General features: G+C 39.5%; 1 long non-coding RNA gene across 6 annotated transcripts in view; it reads left to right on the top strand.

Annotated features, from left to right (window-relative positions):
- Positions 1–3,921: 3,921 nt before the first annotated feature.
- Positions 3,922–24,372, top strand: part of LOC115304573 — a 62,715-nt gene continuing 42,264 nt past the window's right edge. For 3 of the 6 annotated variants that reach the window (XR_003914505.1, XR_003914504.1, XR_003914509.1), the window contains exons 1-2: positions 3,922–4,114; positions 7,296–7,338. This is a non-coding gene — a long non-coding RNA (uncharacterized LOC115304573). Of the gene's footprint in view, positions 4,115–5,309; positions 5,395–7,295; positions 7,339–23,276; positions 23,385–24,372 lie in introns of those variants that run through there. The other 3 variants (XR_003914506.1, XR_003914507.1, XR_003914508.1) reach the window with 3 other exon arrangements.

The following is a 24,372-nucleotide window of genomic DNA, read 5'->3' as shown; positions in this document are numbered from 1 at the left end:
AGAGATTAAGTGATCTGCTGAAGGCCACACCCCCCGAAAGTGGTGGGGTCAGAATTTAAGACCAGGTCTGCCTGAGAGACAGCCCATGTTCTTTCCACCATGATGTATCTCACTGGGCCATTCATTCCTAATACATCCCAGTAGAAGACAACAATTGTGTACTTATCTCAGGAAGAAAAAACAAAGGCCAATACTAAGAGACAAGCATTTCAAGTGGAGTAAAATCAATTAAATTTGTAATTACATAGAACAACATGCATCCAGACATGTGCTGGGCATTATTTAACAAGGGGGCTCTTCAGTGACTTAAATAGATATTCTGGCATTTTCTAAGTGTAGAACTTTTAGGATGGGTAAATTGTATTTTATTTTTCAGAACCTGGAGCTTTGCAGTTAAGCATGGCTTTGGATTTTTTTTTGGGGGGGAGGGTAGAGGTATATCTTGCATTAGAAAGTGGCCACACTTGGAAAGTATAATATTGCAGTTCATCAACAGTTTATGCTGAGCATATTGCATCTGAATAAGAAAAGCTGGCGTGCCAGTTATCAGTTTATTGCCTCTCAGCTTCAAGTACATCCATTACTGCCTGCTTGATAAATATAGAGTTGGGCCCTTGAAATACTTCCTTGCCAGCTGGCATGATGTTAGCTTTGTCCGTTGAAGGTGCTAGAGGGATACTGGAGGACAAAGTTTTGTTTTGTTTTGGTCCTAGTCCCAACGTGTTCTCTTGGCAAACTCCTGCTCTGTGTGTGACTTTCTACCTTCTAGGCTGGCATCGCGACACACAGCTTTCTTCACCTCTTGGCGCCTGCAGTGAGCGGGATCTCCAGCTTCTGCCTCCTTTAGTGAGTGGCTCTGCAGTGCACGGCAGACATCAGCATTCAGCATCTAGCAGCTTTCCTCTGGTAGCCTCTTGTGCAGCTTTGCAGCAAATTCCAAGCATGGTACCTCCTTGCCAATGGCTTTCTCGTGCAATCCAGAGGGTGTATTTCCAGCAAGATTCAGCAGTAATGGCATCTCAGCAACTACTCTCTCTCCAGTGAGCTATGCTGTTGCTCTCTCCAATAAGGTATGGATCTCAGTCCTAGGAGGAGGAGAGTTCTTCCTTGGGCACTCTATCTCAGCCCCAGGGGTAGTAACTGCTCCTTAGATCTGCAATTCTTATATTCTTCAGAGTTTCTTTAACTTCTTATCAGCTTATGCCCAATTATTGAATCTTCTGTTATAGTTCAATTTTCCTTGTTAAAATTACTGTGTGGTTTCTCTGTCCTGGTTGGATGCTGACTGATACAGCTGAGTAGTAATGTTCTGGGAGTTAGACAATGCCTAGATATTGGCAGAAATCTTTAGTCATCTAGGAAATGTTTAGGTAGGGCTTGAGAGTCAGGGGAAAGAGATGGTCTTGATATTTAATAGATTTTTAAAAATGTTTTTAATTTACTTTTGAGAGACAGACAGAGACAATGTGAGCAGGGAAAGGTCAGAGAGAGAGGGAGACACAGAATCTGAAGCAGGCTCCAGGCTCTGAGCTAGCTGTCAGCACAGAGCCCGACACGGGGCTCGAACCCATCAATTGTGAGATCATGACCCGAGCTGAAGTCGAACACTTAACCGACTGAGTCACCCAGGCACCCCATTATTTAATAGATTTTAGAAGATGATTGAAGGGAAGGTGAATTCTTAGATGAGGAATTAATTTGCTGTAGAATGGTTTTCCTATCTCACTTAGAGAAAAAGTCAAAGGCTTCACAGTGGCCAACAAGGCCTGTCATGACCTGACCACCCTCTGACATCACTTCCAACTCTTCTCCCATTGCTCACTTCAGGGGCTCCAGCCACACTGGCCTCTTCATGATCCTTCAACACCCCAGGAATACACCTGCCTCAATGTCTTGCACCCACTACTCCTTCTTCCTGAAAGATTCTCATCCAGATACCTGCCTGACTTATTTCCTCTCTTCTTATAAGTCTTTGTTTCATTGTCATCTTAGTGAGGACTTTCCTGGTTACTCTTTTTAAATTTGCAAACTTGACCTGGCACTTTTTCTCCCCTATCATGCTTCTCTCATTTATTTTCCTCCAAAGCACCTTCTAAGATGCTACGTAATTTCTTATTTGTTTTGTCTCTTGTTTCTCTCTCTCTGACTAAAAGTATCAGTTCCATGAAGCAAGAATTAAAAACATTTTTTTCAGTGCTGTATCCTTAGTATCTAGAATAATGTCAAAATACTTGCGGACAAATGAATGAATGAATCCCTTATATTATTAGGCTGAATATGACTCAGACTTATGTACCTTATTATAATTTTTATTTATACTTTTGGGTAGGTGTGTGTGTGTGTGTTTATGTTCTGGACATGAACAGAATTAAAGAGATGCAGCCTTTGTGTTATGGATAACCTTATTGGCAGTCTGTACTTCTAAAATGAGGGATTCCTAGAATTAATATACTTGTAAGTGGTATTTTGCCCATGTTTTAACATTAATTACAGTGGAAATTTATAATTTTTGCCTCCCATCAGCTATCTCCCTTCTTCACAGCACCCCAGTTTTGCTTTGATGGGACGCTCCACCAGGGCCTTGATGACTCCCAGCCTAAGCCAGGTGGCCGGAAGGTGTTTACATTCATAAGAGGCATGATATAAAGACCCCATATGACTGGAGTCTATTTATAGCAGAGACTATTTATTTCTCCTTGAACTGACCACTGATCATAGGTTCTGCTTCTGTTTTTCCTGGGGTTGCTCTAGTCTCTGCCCTTCCAGAGTCTGTTCCATTCTGTGAGTTACGCCATCTCCTTGTCATACAGGCTTTCTTTTCTACTTAGATTACCCAGGCAGTGTCTATTTCTTGCAACCAAACCATATTAGCTGATAAAATAATTTACTTTATCATTAAGGGAGGTTCTGTATCTTATATAGGTTGGTTACAATATGCCTAGATCAGTTAATGTGTAGGAAATATGCTTTTCGAGATCCTTAATATGTAACATAAAAATGACCCCTTTCCATAGCATATTTCAATGCTGATAGACTAAAGGTAGTTAGGCAAATCAAATCAAGAAACAGAAATGGTGTAACCTCTGCTCATGTTACATTAGATATACAACATATTGTGTTTTGGATGTCTCCTCTAGATTCCTTGTTTCATTGATAGTTTTGGAAATAGTAATTGATATACTTAGGGACTGGCAGAGAAGGGCTCAGTTACAGAGGAATAAAAATGTCGTGAATTTATGCAACAAAATAATAAATTACAGACTGTTTTGCCCCACAGAGAGCATCTTCATCCTATAATAGCTAGCATAAATTTTAAAGAATAATGGAGAAATGCTCCACATACTTAATTTCCAAAACAATAGCAAACTATTTACTGATGACAAGCTTAAAAAGAATCTGCTGGTGATGAGGTTGGGATATTTGTCACATTTTCAATTCAAATTAATTCAAGACATGATAATAATAAATACTGTAAATCAATGTTAAAATGTCACAAAATCTGGAAAATAATATCTGATAAAAAACAAAGCAGAGTATTAGGAAAATATGTTCTTTTTTATGAAGATATAATTCACATATGACGTTAGCTTCAGGTATATGACATGATGATTTGATATTTATGTATATTAAAACATGTTCTTGCCCTTTCATGAAGATGGTGCTGAAGGTGAAGAAAGAAGCTGCTGCCCCTCCTAAAGCCAAAGCCAAAGCAAAGTCTTTGAAGGCCAAGAAAGTAGTGCTGAAAGGCAGCCAGTCATAGAAAAAAGAAGATCCGAACGTCACCTACATTCCAATGGCCCAAGACACTGTGTCTCCGAAGGCACCTCAAATATCCTCAAAAGAGCGCCCCCAGGAGACACAAGCTTGACCACTATGCCATCATCAAGATCCCCCTGACGACTGAGTCAGCCATGAAGAAAATAAATGACAGCAACACACTTGTGTTCATTGTGGACGTCAAGGCCAACAAACACCAGATCCAAGAAGCTCTATAACATTGACGTGGCCAAGGTCAATGTTCTGATCAGGCCTGATGAAGAAAAGAAAGCATATGTTTGACTGGTTCCTGACTATGATGCTTTGGATGCTGCCAACAAAATTGGGATCATGTAAAGTGAGTCCAGCTGGCTAAATCTAAATATAAATTTTTTCATCATAAAAAAACCCCAAAAAACATGATCTTGATAATAGAGGTGTTTTCAGATCAAATAAGTTATGTTTTCCCTGAAAAACTGATGAAGATGTTTATCTGATAGTGCATATAAAGTAAACTTTCAGTGGGTTAACTGTTTTAATATTAAAAAAAAAAGCCCAGGACTATACAAAAATGTGTATGTGCTAGTCATTTGTTATGAGTTAGGTAATAGATCTAATAAGCATTTCAAAAGAGGTTGCTTCATTTGAATTTTTAAATTCCCCTGCTTCAGCAATGTATCATACCCTATCTAAAGCAATTGATATTTCCTAAAAGGGACGGCTTATCTGGTACGGTCACTTTGGGAATCAGATGAAGAAAACTTTTTACTGTGCAAAATTTCAAACAGTAGAGTACAAAGAGAGAGAGTATAACATTAGTGTGCATTAGAATCACCTGGAGGGCTTGTTAAGACAGATTGCTGGAATCCACCCCCAGAGTTTCTGATTCAGTAAGTCTTAGGTGGAGCCTGAAATTGGCATTTATAACAAGTTTCCAGCTGATGTTGACACCGATGGTCCAGGGACCACACTTTGAGAACCACTGGTTTAATGAACTCCCCTGTTACCTATCCTCAGCTAATTATCAGCACATGACCAACCTTGTTTCATTTATACTGCTAGCTCACAACCCCCTTCTCTCCAGTGAAAGGTTTGGAGGCAAATTCCATCCATCATATACTTTCATCTAAAAGCTCTTCTGACTATATCTCTAAAACAGAGGTTGACAAAATCCATCCTGCTGCCTGTTTTGGTAAATAATATTTTACTGGACTATAGCCACCACCGTTTGTTATGTGTTGTTTATGGTTGTTTTCAGGCTACAATGACATAGTTGAGTAGTTGCAGCAGGTCCACAAAGCCTAAGACACTATCTGGCCCTTTATAGACAAAGTTACTGACTTAAGCATTTAACGTCAGTGTGTTAATATTATCAACCAGCTAGCAATATTCAGACTTCTTTGTCTCATACTTCTGTTGTTTCTTCAAATCACAATCCAAATCAGGTCCACTTATTGTATTGGTTGATACGTCTTTTTGACTCTTTTAATCTATAGATTCCCTGTCTTTTATTATTTTCTTACAGTTTACTGGTTGGAGAAAGTGGATTATTTGTCGTGTAGACTTTTCCATATTCTGGGCTCTGGTGATTGCATCCTGCGGGTGTCCCATATTTCCCTCAAGTCTTTTACATTTCTTGTAAGTGATAATTAAATAGGCTTGATCAGATTCAGATTGGCTTTTTGACAAGTACACTTCATAGGTAGTGTTGGGTACTTCCATTTGCATCACATCTTTTTTTAACTAAAACTTTTTTAATGTTTATTTTTGAGAGAGAGAGCGAAACCAAGAGAGCAAGTGAGCATGGGGTTGGGGGAAGGGGCAGAGAGAGAGGGAGACACAAAAAAATCCCAAGCAGGCTACAGGCTCCAAGCTGTCAGCACAGAGTCTGACATGGAACTTGAATTCATGAGCCAGGAGATCATGACCTGAGCTGAAGTCAGGTATTCAAACCAGCTGAGCCACCCAGGCACCCCTTATCACATCTTTTTATGGTGGTGGGATTAAGTCTTTAATCCATTTATTGTATACCAATAGCTTTTCTATTTGATTGTTCTAATGGCCATCGATGCTCAATGCCTATATCAATAGTCTCAACCTTGGCTGCTCGTTAGAATTATGTGAGGAGATTTTAACCCTCCTCAATGTCACTGCCCCCCACAAGGTAAATTAAATCAGAATCTCTGGGGATGAAATCCAGTCATCATCAGTATGTTTAAAGCTCCCAAAGGTGATCCCCAATGCAGTCAGGCTTGACTTGTGTGCATATGTAAATTACAACGTATGTATTACATTGTGTACACACACACACACACACACACACACACACACACACACACACACCATACTGTATTCATTTATCCATTAAGGGACACTTGGGTTCTTTCCATGCCTTGGCTATTATGAAAAATGCTGCTATGAACAGGGGAGTGCTGATGTCTCTTTGAGATATTTATTTTTTTTCCCCTTCTAGATTAATACCCAGAAGTGGGACTACTGGGTCAAAAGGTAGTTCTACTTTTAATTTCTTGAGGAACCTCCGTACTGTTTTCCATAGTGGCTGTGGCAGTTTGCATTCCCAGTAACAGTGCACAAGGGTTCCCTTTACTTCACATCCTTGCCAGCATTTGTTATCTCTTTTTTGATGTTAGCCACACTAACAGATGCAAAATGATATCTCATTGTGGTTTTGATTTGCATTTACCTGATGATGAGTGATGTTGAGTGCTTTTCATGTACCTGTTGGCCATTCATATACCCTCATTTGAAAAATGTCTATTCAGGTCTTTTGTCCATTTGAAAACTGGATTGTTTTTTGAGTTGTAGGAGTTCTTTATCTGTATATACATATATATATATATATTAGGCATTAACCCCTTACCGGATATATGGCTTATAAATATCTTCTCTCATTCTGTAGGTTGCCTTTTCATTTTGTTGATGGTTCCTTTGTGCAGAAGCTTTTTAGTTTGATGTAATCCCACTTAGTTTAGTTTTGCTTTTGTTGCTTGTGCTTATGGTGTTGTATCCAAAAAATTTCAAAGACTTTTCCCCTGTGCTTTCTTTTAGAGGCTTTAGGATCTCAGGTCTTATATTTAAGTCTTTAACCCATTTTGAGTTAATTGAAAAAATTTTTAACGTTTATTCATTTTTGAGAGACAGAGACAAAGCAAGAGTGGGGGGGGGGGCAGAGGGAGAGAGGGAGACACAGAATCTGAAGCTGGCTCCCGGCTCCTGGCTCCAAGTTGCCACCATAGAGCCTGACACGGAGCTCTAACTCACAGACCATGAGATCATGACCTGAGCTTAAGTCAGACGCTCAACCAGCTGGGCGACCCAGTGGCTCCATTTTGAGTTAATTTTTATGAGTAGGGTAAGATAGGGGTTCAATTTCTTTCTTTTGCCTGTGGATGGCTACTTTTCCCAACACTGGGATTTTCCTTCTAAGAACTTTCATCAACTGTTTGGCTACTTGCACATGGAGAGGAGGGAGGAAGAACAAATGCTTTATTCTAATTTTTTTCTTTACCAATTTTCAGAATAACAAGTTTTGGGGACCATGATTTTGGCAGTAATGGTCAGGTGAGTGTCCACCTACTCCAAGAATCTCTCACCTGGGAATTCTGTGTTTTGGACCTCACAAGGACACACTGTGGGTACGAATGAGGTCACATAAACTCATCTGTCCACCCTGATGGTTCCTTGTGGCATCTCCATTTCGGCAGTACTCAGTCCCCTGTGGATTCTCTCCCTCCAATTATTCCAGAAGTCTCCTGGTCATGTCTCACATCCACCTGTCTATTCAACAGATATTTGTTGAAAGCCTTCTATGTGCCAGGCACATGGACTCAGGAACAATTCAGTCATCCACTGGTACTGGTGCTGCTTTGACAAGGAGGCTTATCATTGCCTCTGAGGATGATGCACATCCTGAAAATGCCAATGTATGTGCCAACACTGCTTCCAACTCAGCCATCCTGGCTGTATTAGTGCAGTGCTGGGGTGTGGACAGCAGTGGGGCTATTTCTCCTTCCTTTGTCCTGATATGTCATCTGGGTTCTGAAAATGCACCCCTTTGTGACTAGGTTCTCACTGAGTCTTTTAGGAAAAGCACTCCTTTACCTGTTGACTTCATTGTCATCTTCACCATCATCATCACCATCATCATTATTTTCCTGCTGGGGCTTAGATAGAACACCGCTTCGTCTATTGTCCTTGTCTTCTCCTTTTTCTTTGAACACTCATGTACCCAAACCCTTATTCTTTAGCAAATTTAACCAAACCACAAACAAAACATACAAGGCAACCTTCCCATTCATACTTCCTGTCACTTTATGAGAACAGGTCTCTGGAAGGATCACTAACTTGTCAGTTCCACAAATAACAAGACCACTGTTTCTCAAGCTATAATGAGTGAATTTATTGCCTGAAAGTAACTTGCTAAAATGCAGATTCTAATGCAGCAAGGTTGAAGTGGGGGTGAGAATCTCCATTTTTTTTTTTCCTTTAGAGAGAGAATGAGCTGGGGAGGGGGCAGAAGGAGAGAGAGAATCTTTTTTTAAATGTTTATTTTATTTTCTTAATAGTTTATTACAGAGTAAATGTTTATTTTAGAGAGACAGTGAGCAAACAAGCATGAGCAGAGGAGGGACAGAGAGAGAGAGAGAGAGAGAGAGCGAGAGACAGAGAGAGAGAGAGAGACAGAAGAGAGAGAGGCAGAGAGAGAATCCCAAGCAGACTTCGTTGATGTCAGCACAGAGCCCAACAGTGGGCTTGATCTTACCAATTGTGAGATCATGACTTGAAATCAAGAGTCAGATGCTTAACCAACTGAACCACCAAGGTGCCCCAAGAGACTCTCCATTTCTAACAAGCTCCGAGGTGAGGCATTCGCTGCTGGTCTAAGCACTGTTCTGAGCAGTGAGGAACTAGACTTTGCACTCCAGTTTTGGCTCAGCTGGGTATTCTACTGGACAATGACCTCAGATATTTCTTTCTGAAACTAGGCTTCTGATCTCCAGTCTTGGTTTATAAGCTTTCTCCCCATTATAAGTCAGTGATTCTCAATCCTGGGTGCACAAAATGAAGTTTTTTTTTCAAGAGTGAAAAATCTCTGGGGGTGGGACCCAGGCAATCCTATTACAAAAATATCTCCCCAGGTGTCTAATTCTAATGTGCAGAGTTGAGAATGAATGTTTTAAATACCAATTTTTTTCATTTTAGTGTCACTAAGAAGATTTGCTCCCTCAAAAACAGCTCTGCAAAGAGCTTGCTGTAAATCCTTATGACCTTGGCAATTTCTACTTGGTTTGTGTCGTACCGTAGTTCTGCGCCTCCCTAGTGCTGAGCCGTTGGAGGGTTATAGATTCTTCTCTTCTTGTACATGTGCTGACCAAATGGAAGGACTGTTTTATTTGACCATGTTTCACAAGATGAGCAACTTCCCTTATTGCAGCCCAAGCGAAAGACAGGATTTTACCATTAGGCAGAAGCTTGGATACAAGGAAACATTCTGGGTTATTAAATGTCTGGCTGTTTATGTTCAGATGGTTTGTGTCAGGTATTTTTCCTGATATAAGCAGAGGACAGTAGTTAGGCCCCTCGAAACAGAGGCAGCAAAGTCTGTTGCAGGCATCGGCCAGAAGGAGGAAAGGAGGGATGGAAAGGCCAGTTGCTGTTCAGGATTTAAAAGGCTTTACAAGGTTGCCAACTGAGAAATGACTTGTGCTGCTGCCCAATTATCCATCCACCTTCTTTGGTCCACTGGCTCCCTGGAATCCGTGTGCTGAGAGAAAGACATGATTCTAGGGCAGAGACTTGGAAACCAACCTTTAGAACTGTTTGCCAGATTCTAATATTAAATGTGCTCAGGTTTATCCCTTTTCCGTTTCTGGAGGCATCTCTCATTGTACTGAGCACCAGGTTTAAAGGTATGTGTGTGTGTGTGTGTGTGTGTGTGTGTGTGTGTGGGCGCTTTTTTAAAGTGACATAAATACATCCCCGCTCCCCCTCTCTTTCCTGGGCTGAACAAATATATATTGTTCCCAAACCTCTTCCTGGTGAGGAGAAAAAAGGGAAAAGATATGGACTCTGAGATCCTGCCCAATATAAACCGTGTTTATAAAACTCTGTCAGGCAGGTCTCTGAAAGGAACAAATGTTAAAGTGATTTTGGGTTCGAATCTGGGCTTAATGGCTTCTCTGTTGCTAAAGAGGCATTGTGAAGTAGACCATGGAGGCATAAGCCAAATTGTCACGGAGCAGGGCATGCAGCTCGGGCCTGGTGCTGGGGGACACTTTGCTCACTTCGGGACCGAAGGGGGTTGAATCGTGGAGGGAAGACGGCTGTATAATCCAACCCTTAGACCCTAGAGGCAGCGCCATTTAGGTCTCTGAGGAAAGAAGACAAATTCTGGTGAGTTCCTCTGTGGGCAAATGACATACTCCTCGAAAATCCCTCACCTCAAAGAATTTCCTGGTGGACGTTTCTTTTATTTGTATCCTTCAAAAACACCAGGCTAAGGTGTGTGTGTGTGTGTGTGTATGTGTGTGTGTATGTGTGTGTGTGGTGTTGGGACACACAGGAGAAGGTGAAAGTATATAAAAACTGCACAAGGAACTGACTTGGTGCACTGCGGGAAGAAGGGACTGAGCATTTATTGAGTTTCGTTTACATTTCCGGTGCCTTATGAGTTATTATTATAATCCTCATACTAACCTTCTGAAGCTATTAAATAGCTATTAATATTAAACAGTTAGTAATCACAAGGAATTTTAATACAAAACTAGAATTGGAAGTGGACCTGACAGACGGAAATTTTGTCTTTTTGCTTTCCCCAGTTTCCCCTAAGGATGGCAGCAGAATGGTTTTGTGTGACTGCGAATGTCCAGGTGTTCGCAGAATGGCTAGGCATTATATCTTCCTGCTTCAGCTAGTTTCCTTAGCAAACCCTTCCTGTTTCCTAACAAACACCTTCTCCTCCTTTTCTCATTTCTCTGATAGGAGCCAGGTCCACTAGTTTGAAAAAGGCAGGTACGTGCCTTCTTCAAAGAACAATGGAGAACCCACGTTGGTTCTCTTAAAATATGGACTATCATAGCAAATACAGCCCACGGACAGAGTAGCCCCAAGAATTTCTTATCCTCCCCATTTTGTTATGTAGGTTATTTGGACGGTGTGTTTCTCAGAGAAGACTGGGACAGTACGGTAACATTCTGGCTTGTAAAGCCTGAATCAAGTGTGAACTGGAACATGAACTGACTCCCAACTCTGGACCTCATTCCTTTAATAAAATCTATGATTCTTCTTGATTGAACATTCTTATCTGTTTGTAAGCCCCCAGAGACTCTGGCACCTAAAGATAGGTCTAGACTCTGGGAGCTATAGATGTTCTTATTTTATAGATGCAGGATTTGAGATTCAGTGAGTGTATTAGTTTGTTAGGGCTGCCGTAACAAAATACCAGACTGGGAGACTAGAACAATAGAAATAAATTTTCTCACCGTTCTGGAGACTGGTAGTCCAAGGTCAAGTTATTGGCGGTTTTCATTTCTCCCGAGGCCTTTCTCTTTAGTTAGTAGTTGGCTGTCTTCTTGCTGTGTTAATATAGTCTTTCCATGGTGCAAGTTCTCTGGGGTCTGTTTCTTCTCTTATAAAGATGTTATATTGGATTGGGACCCACCCTTACTTAACCTTAATCATTTCTTTAAAGTCCCTATTTTCAAATACAGCCCCATCCCAAGATACTAAGGGTTAGGGCTTTAACTTATGAATTTTGGTGGAACACAATTTAGTCTATAGCAAAAAGATGAAATAAAGTGGATAAGGTCACATAACTGGTAAGAGATGGAGTTGGGACAAGAACCCAGGTGTGGCTGACTATAAAATCTGTCCTCTTTCATACCACACCTAAAGTATAGGATCATTTTAGACTGTAGCCTTTTGGGTCAGAAAGATTGGGTTAACTGACTTTTGTTAAGTCTTTTTACTCTATTCCCCAGCAAATTTCCAAGACCCCTGAGATGTTTGGAGACAATGAAGATGTCTTTCTGTACTTTGTTATTCTGCTAGTGTGATTATGATGAAGGTTGTATATAAGCCCAACCATACCCATAAATAAGCATGCTCCAGGGGTGCCTGGGCGGCTCAGTTGGTTTAACATCCAACTTTGGCTCAGGTTGTGATCTCACGGTTTATGAGTTCAAGCCCCGCGTCGGGCTCTGTGCTGACAGCTCAGATCCTGGAGCCTGCTTCAGATTATGCGTCCCTCTTTCTCTGCTCCCTCCCACTCACACACTCTCTCTCTCAAAAAAATGAATAAACATAAAAAAATCAACATAATAAGCATGCTCCAGGCATACCTACACGCATATATTATATACTCACAAACACTATTTGAATTTAAGTACAAATCCAATAAAACTCAAGTGACCTCAGGCAACAGTTTTCATTAGTTGTTATACTTGATCCCAGATAATTATTTTAGTTAAATGTGCATGTTCTCTACTGCTGTATAACAAATTACCTGAAACCCAAGGGTTTAAAACAACGACAGCATTTATTATCTTTTATAATTCCTATAGGTCAGGAATTTGGGGTATGTCAACTTGGCTAGGATAAACTACATTCTTTAGAATTTCCTTTCTAGTACATTTTCAGATTGGGGATGTGACTAGCGTGGTCACTTATGAGAGCTGCAGGATGGACGAGCAGGGGCAGCCATCTTGTAACACACACACCTTCTCCCACTATTCAACTGACCACTAACCTAGGTGCGGTTGGGAAAAGATTTTGCAGATGTAATTAAAGACCCTAATCAATTGTTAACTTTCAGTAAGGGAGATTACCTTGGGTAGACCTAATTTATCCAGTTGGAAGGGAGGTTGTCTGTGGTAGGAATAACTTAAACACCTGGGAGGCCTTAGAAGAGGGTTTAGGCCAGAGGGAGGTAGGTGGGGACAGAGACTGACAGGGAGAAAGAGAGAGAGAGAGAGAGACTGCTATGGTCAACAGCTTCTGCCTGTGTCTAGGAGCTCTACCATGCTTGCTTTGCTTGCTTGTAATCTCTTCCTGACTGCCTGTGAACAATAGCCTAGGTCTTTGTCCCTGAGGTTCCAGCCTGCTTGTGATCTTTCCTTCCTGATTGCCTGATCTATGGACTTCAGACTTGCTAAGCCAGCCCTCACAATTTCATAAGCTAATTCCTTGTAATAGATCCATGAATTGCCTATTGGTTCTGCTTCTCTGATTGAATTCTGACTAATCCAGAGTGGCTTAACGGGCTGTTCTGGCTTGGAGTCTCTCATGAGGCTGTAGTCAAGATATTGGCTAGTACTTCAGGCTTCAGAGGCCTACCTGGGACTGGAAGTTCTGTTTCTAAAAGGCCTCAGTCATATAGCTGGCAGGCGGTGTTGGCTGCTGGCAGGAAGCCGCAGTGCCTTGCCACATAGACCTCTCCTTGGAGCTGCTTAAATGTTATTATTACATGGCTGCTGACTTCCCTAAAGTGTGTGATCCAAGAGAGCAAAGCAGAAGCATGAATGTATGTTATTATTTAGCATTAGAAGTCACATACCACCACTCCCACTGGTTTCTGTTAGTCACCCAGACCAACCCTGAAACAATATGGAGGTGGACTATGCAGGACTGTGAATATCAGGAGCAAGGATCAATAGTAGTCATCTATTTTTAAAAATTAAATTAAAAAATGTTAATTTCAGGAATAGAATTTAGTGATTCATCACTTACTTGTAATTCCTAGTTCTCATCCTAACAAATGTCCTCCTTAAGGCCCATTACCTCCTTGGCCCATACCCCACCCAACACCCTGCCAGCAACCCTCAGTTTGTTCTCTGTAGTTGAGAGTCTCTTATGGTTTGTCTCCCTCTCTGTTTTTATATTACTTTTGCTTTCACTCTCTTACGTTCATCTGTTTTGTTTCTTAAATTCTACATATGAGCAACATCATATGATATTTGTCTTTCTCTGACTTATTTCACTTGGCATAAATCGATCTAGTTCCATCCACCTTGTTGCAAATAGCAAAATTTCATTCTTTTTGATTACCACGTAATACTCCATTGTGTGTGTGCATGTGTGTGTGTATGTGTGTGTGTATGTGTGTGTATACATCTTCTTTATCCATTCATTGGTCAATAGATATTTGTGCTTTTCCCATAACTTGGCTATTGTTGATAGCGCTGCTATAAACATTGGGGTGCATGTGCCCCTTCGAATCAGCACTCCTGTATCCTTTGGATAAATACCTAGTAGTGCAATTGCTGGGTCATAAGGTAGTTCTATTTTTAGTTTTTTGAGGAGCCCCTATACCGTTTTCCAGAGTGGCTGCATTCTCATAGCAGTGCAAAAGGGTTCCTCTTTCTCTGCATCATCGCCAATATCTGTCATTGCCTGAGTTGTTAATTTTAGCTATTCTGACAGTTGTGAAGTGATATATCCTTGTGGTTTTGATTTGTATTTCCCTGATGAGTGATGTTAAGCATTTTTTCCTGTGTCTGTTAGCCACTTGGATGTCTTCTTTGGAAAAGTGTCTATTCATGTCTTTTGACCATGTCTTTGACCAAACTGGATTGTTTGTTTTCTTAGGTGTTGACTGATAAATTCTTTATAGATTTTGGCTACTATTTATCTACTAATCATTTGCAAATATCTTTTCCCATTCTTTCAGTTGCCTTTTAGTTTTGATGATTGTTTCTTTTGCTGTGCAAAAGCTTTCTTATTTTGATAAGATCCTAATAGTTCATTTTTGCTTTTGTTTTCCTTGCCCCCAGAGACATGTCAAGGAAGAAGTTGTTGTGGCTGATATGAAAGAGGTTGTTGCCTGTTTTCTCCTCTAGGATTTTGAGGCTTCCTGTCTTATGTTTAGGTTTTTCTTTTCCTTTTAAAAATAAATTAAAATGTTTTTTATTTTTATTTTTGAGAGATAGAGACAGCACGAGCAGGGGAGGGTCAGAGACAGAGGCAGGTACAGAATCTGAAGTAGGCTCCAGGCTCTGAGCTAGATGTTGGCACAGAGCCCAATGCGGGGCTCAAACCCACAAACTGTGAGATCATGACCAGAGCCAAAGTCGGACGCTCAACCGACTGAGCCACTCAGGCGCACCTAGGTCTTTCATCCAGTTTGAGTTTATTTTTGTGTATGGTGTCAGAAAGTGGTCCAGGTTCATTCTTCTGCATGTTCCTGTCGAGTTCTCCCAACACCATTTGCTGAAGAGACTGTCTTTTTTCCATTGGATATTCTTCCCTGCTTTGTCAAAGTTAGTTGGCAATATGTTTGTGGGTCCATTTCTGGGTTCTCTATTGTGCTCCACTGATCTATATATCTGTTTTTGTGCCAGTACCATATTGTCTTTTTTTTTTTTTAATGTTTGTTTATGTTTGAGAGACAGAGAGAGAGAGCGTGAGCAGGGGAAGGGCAGAGAGAGAAGGAGACAGACTCTGAAGGAGAATCCAAGCCCTGAACAGCCAGCACAGAGTCCGATGAAGGGCTCGAACTCATGAACCACGAGATCATGACCTGAGCCAAAGTTGGCCGCTTAACGAACTGAGCCACCCAGGCACCCCCATCTCTCTTGATGATTACAGCTTTGTAAGAGAGCTTGAAGTCTGGAATTTTGGTGCCTCCAGTTTTGGTTTTCTTTTTCAGGATTGCTTTGGCTATTCAGGGTCTTTTCTGATTCCATAAAATTTTAAGATTGTTTTTTCTAACTCTGTAAAGAATGCTTGTGTTATTTTGATAGAGATTGCATTAAATATATAGATTGCTTTGGGTAGTATTGGCATGTTAACAATGTTTGTTCCTCCAATCCATGAGCATGAAATGTTTTTCCATTTTTTTTGACTTCAATTTTTCTCATAAGCTTTCTGTAGTTTAAGTGTATAGAAGGTGTAGATGTTTCACCTCTTTGGTTAGGTTTATTCCTAGGTATTTTATGGTTTTTGGTACAATTGTAATTGGGATCAATTTCTTGATTTCTCTTTCTGCTGCTTCATTATTGGTGTATAGAATTGCAACATATTTTTGTACATTGATATTTTATCCTGTGACTTTGCTCAGTTCTAGCAGTTTTTTGGTGGAGTCTTTTGAATTTTCCACATAGAGTATCATGTCATCTGTGAAGAGTGAAAGCTTGATTTCCTCCTTGCTGATTTGAATGCCTTTTATTTCTTTGTGTTGTCTGATTGCTGAGGTTAGGACTTGCAATACTATGTTGAACAACAGAGGTGAGAGTGGACATCCATGTCATATTCTTGACCTTAGGGGGAAAGCTCTCAGTTTTTCCCCATTGAGGATGGTATTAGCAATTGGTCTTTTGTATATGGCTTTTATGATCTTGAGTGTAATCATTCTATTTCTACTTTATTGAGGGTTTTTATCAAGAAAGATGTTATATTTTGTCAAGTGCTTTCTCTGCATCTATTGAGAAGATCATGTGGTTCTTATCTTTTTTTTTTTTAGTAATGTGATGTATTATATTGATTAATATGCTGATATTGAACCAGACCTACAGTCCAGGAATAAATCCCACCTGATCATGGTGAATAATTCTTTTAATGTATTGTTGGATATGGTTTACTAGTATCTTTTTGAGAATTTTGTGTCCTGGCTCATTAGGGGAATTGATATATAGTTTTCCTTTTTAGTGGGGTCTTTGTCTGGTTTCAGAATCAAGGTAATGTTGGCCTTGTAGTATGAGTTTGGAAGTTTTCCTTCCATTACTATTTTTTGGAATGGATTCAATAGCATAGGTGTTAACACTCCTTTAAATGTTTTGGCAAGATTCCCCAGGAAAGCTGTCTGGCCCTGGACTCTTGTTTGTTGGTAGATTTTTGATTATCTACTCAATTTCTTTGAAAATCTAATTCTTTGATTCAATTGATTCTTTGAATCAATCTGGTTATGGATCTGTTCAAATTTTCAATCTCTTTCTGTTTCAGTTTTGGTTGTTTATGTTTCTAGGAATTTGTCCATTTCTTCCAGATTGTCCAATTTGTTGGTATATAATTGCTCATAATATTCTCTTATTACTGTTTGTATTTCTGTGGTGTTGGTTGTAATCTCTCCTCTTGTTATTTATTTGTGTCCTTTCTGGCTAGGGGTTTATCAATTTTATTAATTCTTTCAGAGAACCAGCTCCTGGTTTCATTGATCTGTTCTACTGCCTTTTTTTTTTTTTTAAATTTCGACATCTTTGATTTCTGCTGTAATTTTTATTATTTCCCCTTTTCTTCTGTCTTTGGGCTTTATTTGCTGTTCTTTCCCTAGCTCTTTTAGGTGTAAGATTAGGTTGTGTGTTTGAGACCTTTCTTCCTTCTTCAGGAAGGCCTGGATTGCTATATATTTCCCTCTTATAACCACCTTTGTTGTGTCCAAGAGGTTTTGGGCTGCTGTGTTTTTATTTCATTGGTTTTCATATACTTTTGAGTTTAATTTCTTCATTAACCCATTTATTCTTAGTAGGATGTTCTTTAATCTCCAATATTCATGGTCTTTCCAAATTTTTTCTGGTGGTTGATTTCGAGTTTCATAACATTGTGCTCTAAAAATATGCAAGGTATGATCTTGATCTTTTTGTATTTGTTTAGGGCTGATCTGTGACCTAGTATGTGATCTATTCTGGAGAATGTTTCATGTGAACTTGAGAAGAATGTGTATTCTGTTGCTTTAGGATGAAATGTTCTAAATATATCGGTTAAATCCATCCGTTCCAGTGTGTCTTTCAAAGCCATTGTTTCCTTGTTGATTTTCTGCTTAGGTGATCTGTCCATTGCTGTAAGTGGGGTGTTGAAGTCCCCTACTGTTATGGCATTATTATCAATGAGTTTCTGTATGTTTGTGATTAATTGATTTATGTTCCATGTTGGTGGCATACATTTTTACAATTGTTAGATCTTCTTGGTGGATAGACTCCTTAATTATTATATAATGCCTTACTTCATCTCTTGTTACAGTCTTTACTTTAAAATCTAGTTAGTCTGATATTAGTATGGCCATTCCAGCTTTCTTTTGATTACCATTAGTATGATAGGTGGTTCTTCAGCCACTTACTTTCAATCTGCAGGTGTCTGTAGGTCTAAAATGTCTTTTGTAAGCAGCATATAGATGGGTCTTGTTTTCTTATCCATTCTGATACCCTATGTCTTTTTATGGGAGCCTTTAGTCCATTGACATTTCGAGTGAGTACTGAAAGATCTGAATTTAGTGCCATTGTGTTACTTGTAGAGTTGGTGTTTCTCGTGATGCTCTCTGGGTCTTTCTATTCTTTGTTGTTTTTTGGTCTTTTTTGTTTTGTTCTGTCTTTTCTCCAGTCAAAGAGTTCACCTTAAAGTTTCCTGAAGTGCTGGGTTAGTAGTCACAAACTCCTTTAGTTTTTGTTTGTCTGGGAAACTCTTTATCTCTATTTTGAATGACAGCCTTGCTGGATAAAGAATTATTCACTACATATTTTGCTAATTCAACATGTTGAATATATCCTGCTATTCCTTTCTGGTCTGCCAAGTTTTCGTGGATAGGTCTGCTGCGAACCTGATCTGTCTTCCCTTACAGTTTAAGGACTTTTGTCTCCTTGCAGCTTTTATAATTCCTCCTTTGACTGTGTATTTTGTGAAGTTGACTATGATATAACTTGGTAATGGATTTTGTTGAATCTAATAGGAGATCTCTTTGCTTGGATTAAAAAAATTTTTAATGCTTATTTTTGAGAGAGAGAGAGAGAGAGACAGAGAGAGAGAGAAAGAGACAGAGTGTGAGTGAGGGAAGGGCAGAGAGAGAGGGAGACAGAAAATCTGAAATAGGCTCCAGGCTCCTAGCTGTCAACACTGAGCCTGACATGGGGCTCGAACTCATGAACTGTGAGATCATGACTTGAGCCAAAGTCAAATGCTTAACTGACTGAGCCACCCAGGTGCCCCTCTGTGCTTGGATATTGATGTCTATGTTCTTCTCCGGATTAGAAAAGTTTTCTGCCATAATTTGCTCACATAAACTTCTGTCCCTTTTTCTGTCTCTTTATCTTCTGGGACTCCTATGGTTCGGATGTTATTACTTTTTAATAAATCACTGAGTTCTCTTAGTCTCGTATTGTGATTTCTTGCCTTTGTTTCCATTCTTTTTTCTACTTCATTATTCATAATTTTATCTTCTATATCGCTGATTTGCTGCTCTGCTTCATCCATCCTTACCTTCATGGCATTCATTTGAGATTTTATCTCGGTTATAGCATTTTAAATTTCATCCTGACTATGTTTTACTTCTTTTATCTCTGCAGAAAGGGATTCTATGCTTTTTTCAACCCCAGCCAGTGTTCTTATTATTGTGGTTCTAAATTCTAGTTCAGACATCTTGCTTATATCTGTATCGATTAAGCCCCTGGCTATCATTTTTTCCTGTTCTTTCTTTTGGGGTGAATTCCTTCATTTTGTCATTTTGGAGGAGGAAAAAAATTATAAATAACAAAAAGAAATTAAAAAATTAAAAACAAAAACAAAAAACCAAATAAATGAAGCTAGATCCTGGATGTGTTTTGGTCTGTTTTTTGAAAGTAGCTTAATAGAATAGGGAAAAAAAAGGAAAGAGAAGAAAAAAAGGTAAGAAAAAATTAAAAAATTAAAAAAGCGTATGATAAAAGAAAAGGAAATGAAGTAAAATAAAAATAAAAAAATAAATTAAAAAATAAAAATAAAATTTTCTCGTTCTGTATGCCAGAAAGGAAAAAATAAAGGAGGAAAAAGAAAACAATTTAAACAAAAACAGAAGCAAAGAAAACAAATAAATGAACCAGCAAACAGAATGAAACCCGAACGAAGTTACATCCAGTTTCCCCTAGAACTGAAACTATGAAGCCCTCTAGAATCTGTACACTAAGCAGGTAGAGGGACTTGTGCTGGCCTTATAGGGGATGTGCTTGGATGGTGCAGTTGGGCAGGGTTGGTGTAATAGTGCCGCTCTTCACTAGGTGGCACTGCTTAGCTTACTGGGGTGGATCATGTGTGGGAGAGTCAGAAGGGTTTCACACAACTCCCTAGTCTCTGGCACAGGAACTTTGCCCTCTCAGCAACCCACAATCAACCACCCCTCCTTTGTCTCAAGCCTCTGTCCACGCCTCACCCCTACCCTATCCGTGTCCAAGCTGTCTGCCTGCCAGGCAGCACCTCCCTTCAGAGTTTTATCTCAGATGGGGTTGTGTTTCAAAACCCCATACTTCAGAGACCTCTGTGGCATGGACCCAGACCGACTCTCTGGGGGAGGGTCTCACTGAACAATGGAAGGGTACTGGCTTGCCCCAGAAAACATTCGTGCCATGGTGCAATGGCAGAGGTACAGAGATTATGGCAAATCACAACACACAGATGGTGCCAGATTTCACAACACTCTGATGTCTTTGTCCCAATACAAGCAAATGTGGCTGCTCAGCAGGGTCTGCTGGGACCTTTGCCTGGGTGGATGCCATATGGCTTCTACCAAATGCACTCCAAGCAGGGGAACTACTTTTCCCTGTGTGGCACCCTCAGACCCCACTGCCTGATCCTGGGGAGCACTGAGCTCTGAAACTTCAGACACTGCACTCTACTGTTTATAAAATCCTGGTGGTATTGAAACACTCTCCTTTCTTCCTGTCCATGGTTTAGGCGAACAAATTTCTTGTTGAGTCTGAGAGCATTTTCACTTTTTCTTTTTCTCTCCAGCTGTTTCTGGGCAAGTGCTTTTCTGGCTCAGTCCTGAGGCTCTGCATTTCCCCCCTTTTTCTTTCTCTGTCCTCTCTTTGCAAAAAACAGCTCCCTACCTTCTGTGGCTTTTCTCTCCCCCAAGTTCACCTATCCACACTGTATACCTGCTGAGTTCTGTAGCTCAAGATATGAAAATTGTTGTGTTAATCCTTAGGTCAATTTCCTAGGTGCTCAAAATGGGTTGGTGCTGCTCTAGCTGTGTTTCAGGGATGAGACAAGCTCAGGGTCTCCATACTGCTCTGTCATCTTAATTTCTCTCCCCAGTAGTAGTCATCTTGAAGGCTGGCTACCACAAAGCCTTTTTCATCTCAATTCATTATTTTGGTGTCATGTAGGCTCCATTCGGTCAGGGTTTGATCCCATGAAACTTGAGATCATGACCTGAGCCTAAATCAAGAGTGAGATGCTTAACCCACTGAGCCACCTAGGCACAGTTTTTGCAAAAATATTTTAAATCAAATTCCTTAAATCAGGCATTTTACTTGAAAATAATTCTGTTTGCCTCTCTGGTAAGTTCTATTTTCTTTTGTTTTATTTTTTATAGCCACCAAGACTTTATCACAGTCAATAAAATTAACAATAATTCCTTAATTCCTGTGGGCCCAGTCCATACTCAAGCTGCCACCATGTCTTTTTAGAGTTGGTTTGTTTGAAACAGGACCTCAGCAACAACCAAACAATGCATTTGATTGTATGCCTGCTAATTTTATTTATTTATTTATTTATTTATTTATTTATTTATTTATTTATTTTTTAAGTTTTTATTTAAATTCCAGTTAGTTAACATATAGTGTAATGTTAATTTGAGATGTAGAATTTAGTGATTCAATACTTACATACAGCACCCATGGCTCAATTAATTTTATTTTATTTTTTAATGTTTGTTTATTTTTGAGAGACAGAGACAGAGCATTAGTGGGGGAAGGGCAGAGAGAGAGAGACAGAATCCGAAACAAGCTCCAGGCTCTGAGCTGTCAACACAGAGCCAAATGTGGGGTTTGAACTTACAAACTGTGAGATCATGACCTGAGCTGAAGTCGGATGCTTAACTGACTGAGCCACCCAAGTGCCCCTCCACTGCTCAATTTATTTTAACCAAATGATTTCCTCCTCCTTTTATTTCTCCATAGCGTTTATATGTGTTCTAACGCTTTCTAGCATTCATGTGTTTCAACCCACTATAATTATTGTTCTTTTTGATTTCTTGTAGGCCAGTAGAGACTTCTTTAAGGGGTCCTATTTCCCTTTGACGTGAATTCATTTATTGTTGAAAGCTTCCTTTCAAAAGGGTGTCCTAGAACTCATCTTGATACATTTTTGGCCCCAGACATGGAATGGGTCATTTATTCAAGGAGCTATTTTCCTTTTAGTGGGAAATGGTATACAATCTGGTGCTAGTAGCTGCTCACTGCTACTGCAATATTTTGAAACGTTATTTTACGATGCTCTCAATAAGACAGCAAATGAAAATAGCTGGATGTTCCCATTTCTAATTCAGTCCAATCTGCCATGTTGTAATACCGCATATAAACAGGGGCCATTGAAGTGGAATTTCAGACAGAAGGTCTTTCAGGCAGAATAGCTTACTGCTAGATGATATTGTAGACAGAGTTCTTACTGGAAGTCTAACTCAGGTTAGGGCTGATTGAAGCAAACTGAAGTAGATGTTATTCCTTTGACAGTAGATGTTATTCCCAGCTTCCTTACCTGTGCCCTTTCCCCTTTCCCTAGGTCCTCACCTCTTTTTGCTCAATGTTTTCCTGTACTGATTTTTTTCCCTCTCACTTAGGAGGAAAACCCCTTCACAGTTACAGTTGACCCTTGAACAACATGGGTTTCAACTGTGTGGGTTGACTTTTTTTGCAGATTTTTAAAATACAGCACAGTGCTGTAAATGTATTTTCTCTTATGATTTTCTTAGGAACATTTTCTTTAGCTTACTTTATCATAATAATACAGTACATAATTCATACAACACACAAAATATGTATTAATTACCTGTTTATATTATTGGTAAGGATTCTGGTCAATAGTAGGCTATTCATAGTTAAGTTTGGGGGAGTCAGAAGTTGTGCATGAGTGTTTGACTGTGTGAGGGCATTCGCACCTGTAACCTCTGTATTTTTCAAGGGTCAGTCGAACTTTCTTAGTGCTTATTCTTCAAGGGAAACAGTAGGTTGTAGGGGAAATTTGCAAGACTATTGTAACAAATGAAACTGGACTTCAGCTTTGGTTCTGTGTTTGCATTTTATAAAATGGGCACCTGGACAGAGAATGCTGAATTGCAAATACTGTATCATTGAGGTAGAGCTTTCAGGGATTGGGAAGGAAGATATATCTGTGTTGGACATACCTTCCAGATGTCTCTCAAATTCTATCTTTTAATCATTTAATTCAATTTGATAAGAAAATAAGAACTCTTTATACGGTGTTCCCACAGAAAAGAAACTGTTTCCCTTCTGTATGCATTAAAAAAAAAGATTGACATATTTCTTCCAACGTAGAGGGTCATTAAATACCTTTTTGCAGAAAAGACTTAGAAGATGGAAAATCATACATCCCATAATTCCAGGGTTTAAAGCAGAAACGACAGATTTTTTTTTTTGCACCAGAGTAAATATGTCAAGTATGGCCATATTTGCATATGTTGTATTTTAAAATCATGCTTGAAACTGCCTCATATATTCTGAATCTGGCAGGTGGAAGGCAAGGGGTCACCTGCACAGCTGGTGCAAGTAATGGAATCCCCACCAGGCACATTTAGAAGATCCAAAATAATGTGACAAACAGAGCATTCCATCTGTTGGTTGCCCATTGAGATGAGCACCTCATCTACAGACAATTTAATATGGGCAGTGTTATCTTGAGGGTAAACATTTGTAGTAAGTATCTTTAATTTTATTTACTTTCCATCTAATTATTCTAGAAGATAGTTACAAATATGAACTATACAGGAGTACACATGCTGGTGAACAAACATAATATTTCAATCTTAATTATACTACATGCAGAAAAAAAAAGGAAACTTGTTTCAGCACAAGATGCTTCATAAATCTTGTATTATTGAAAACTGTTTCATAAAAGCTTGGTGGCAGTTAATTTATGATATTCCAAATGGCCATGAGCAGCTACGTGAAGAATATTTGAGATAAGAAAATGTAATAAACCATTTCTAAAACATGCTGTCCTTTTAAACACTTTGGATCATTGAAAAACAAACATAAGTAATGAAGTAGAATTTTTTTTAATGAATTAGAAAATATGACATATAACTGATTATAGATGGTAGAATAGATTAAGTTACTGCAAATTCTAAAGCTATTATTTCATATCAATATGGTTTTTAAAATTTTATTTATCTATTTGGAGAGAGAGAGAGCACAAGCGTGTGCATGTGCATGTGAGAATGGTAGGGGCAGAGAGAGAGAGAGAGAGAGAGAGAGAGAGAGAGGGAGAGACAGAATTCCAAGAAGGCTACATGATCTCAGTGCATAGTCTGACTTGGGGCTTGATCCCACAAACCGTGAGATTATGGCCTGAGCTGAAACCAAGAGTTGGATGCTCAGCCTATTGAGCCACCCAAGAGCCCCTTGCATCAATATTTTTAACTAATTCCAGTAACTCTCACCTGGAGAAGCAGTTCTCAATTGATAGAAGTCTGTGGTGAGGTGTGTTGCAAGTAGTTTGTAAATAATAATAGTTCTTAAAGTTTTAAAATGAATTACTCACTAGAAATTAGTGGAAACTCCCATTCACGATTGCATGAAAAACCATCAAATACCTAGGAATAAACCTAACCAAGGATGTAAAAGACCTATATGATGAAAACTATAGAAAACTTATGAAAGAGATCGAAGAAGACACCAAGAA

This window comes from Suricata suricatta, chromosome 10 (genome assembly GCF_006229205.1).
Source record: "Suricata suricatta isolate VVHF042 chromosome 10, meerkat_22Aug2017_6uvM2_HiC, whole genome shotgun sequence".
Lineage (NCBI taxonomy): Eukaryota > Metazoa > Chordata > Mammalia > Carnivora > Herpestidae > Suricata > Suricata suricatta.
The sequence above is the reverse complement of the archived record's forward strand: the minus strand, read 5'-3'. Positions and strand labels throughout refer to the sequence as shown.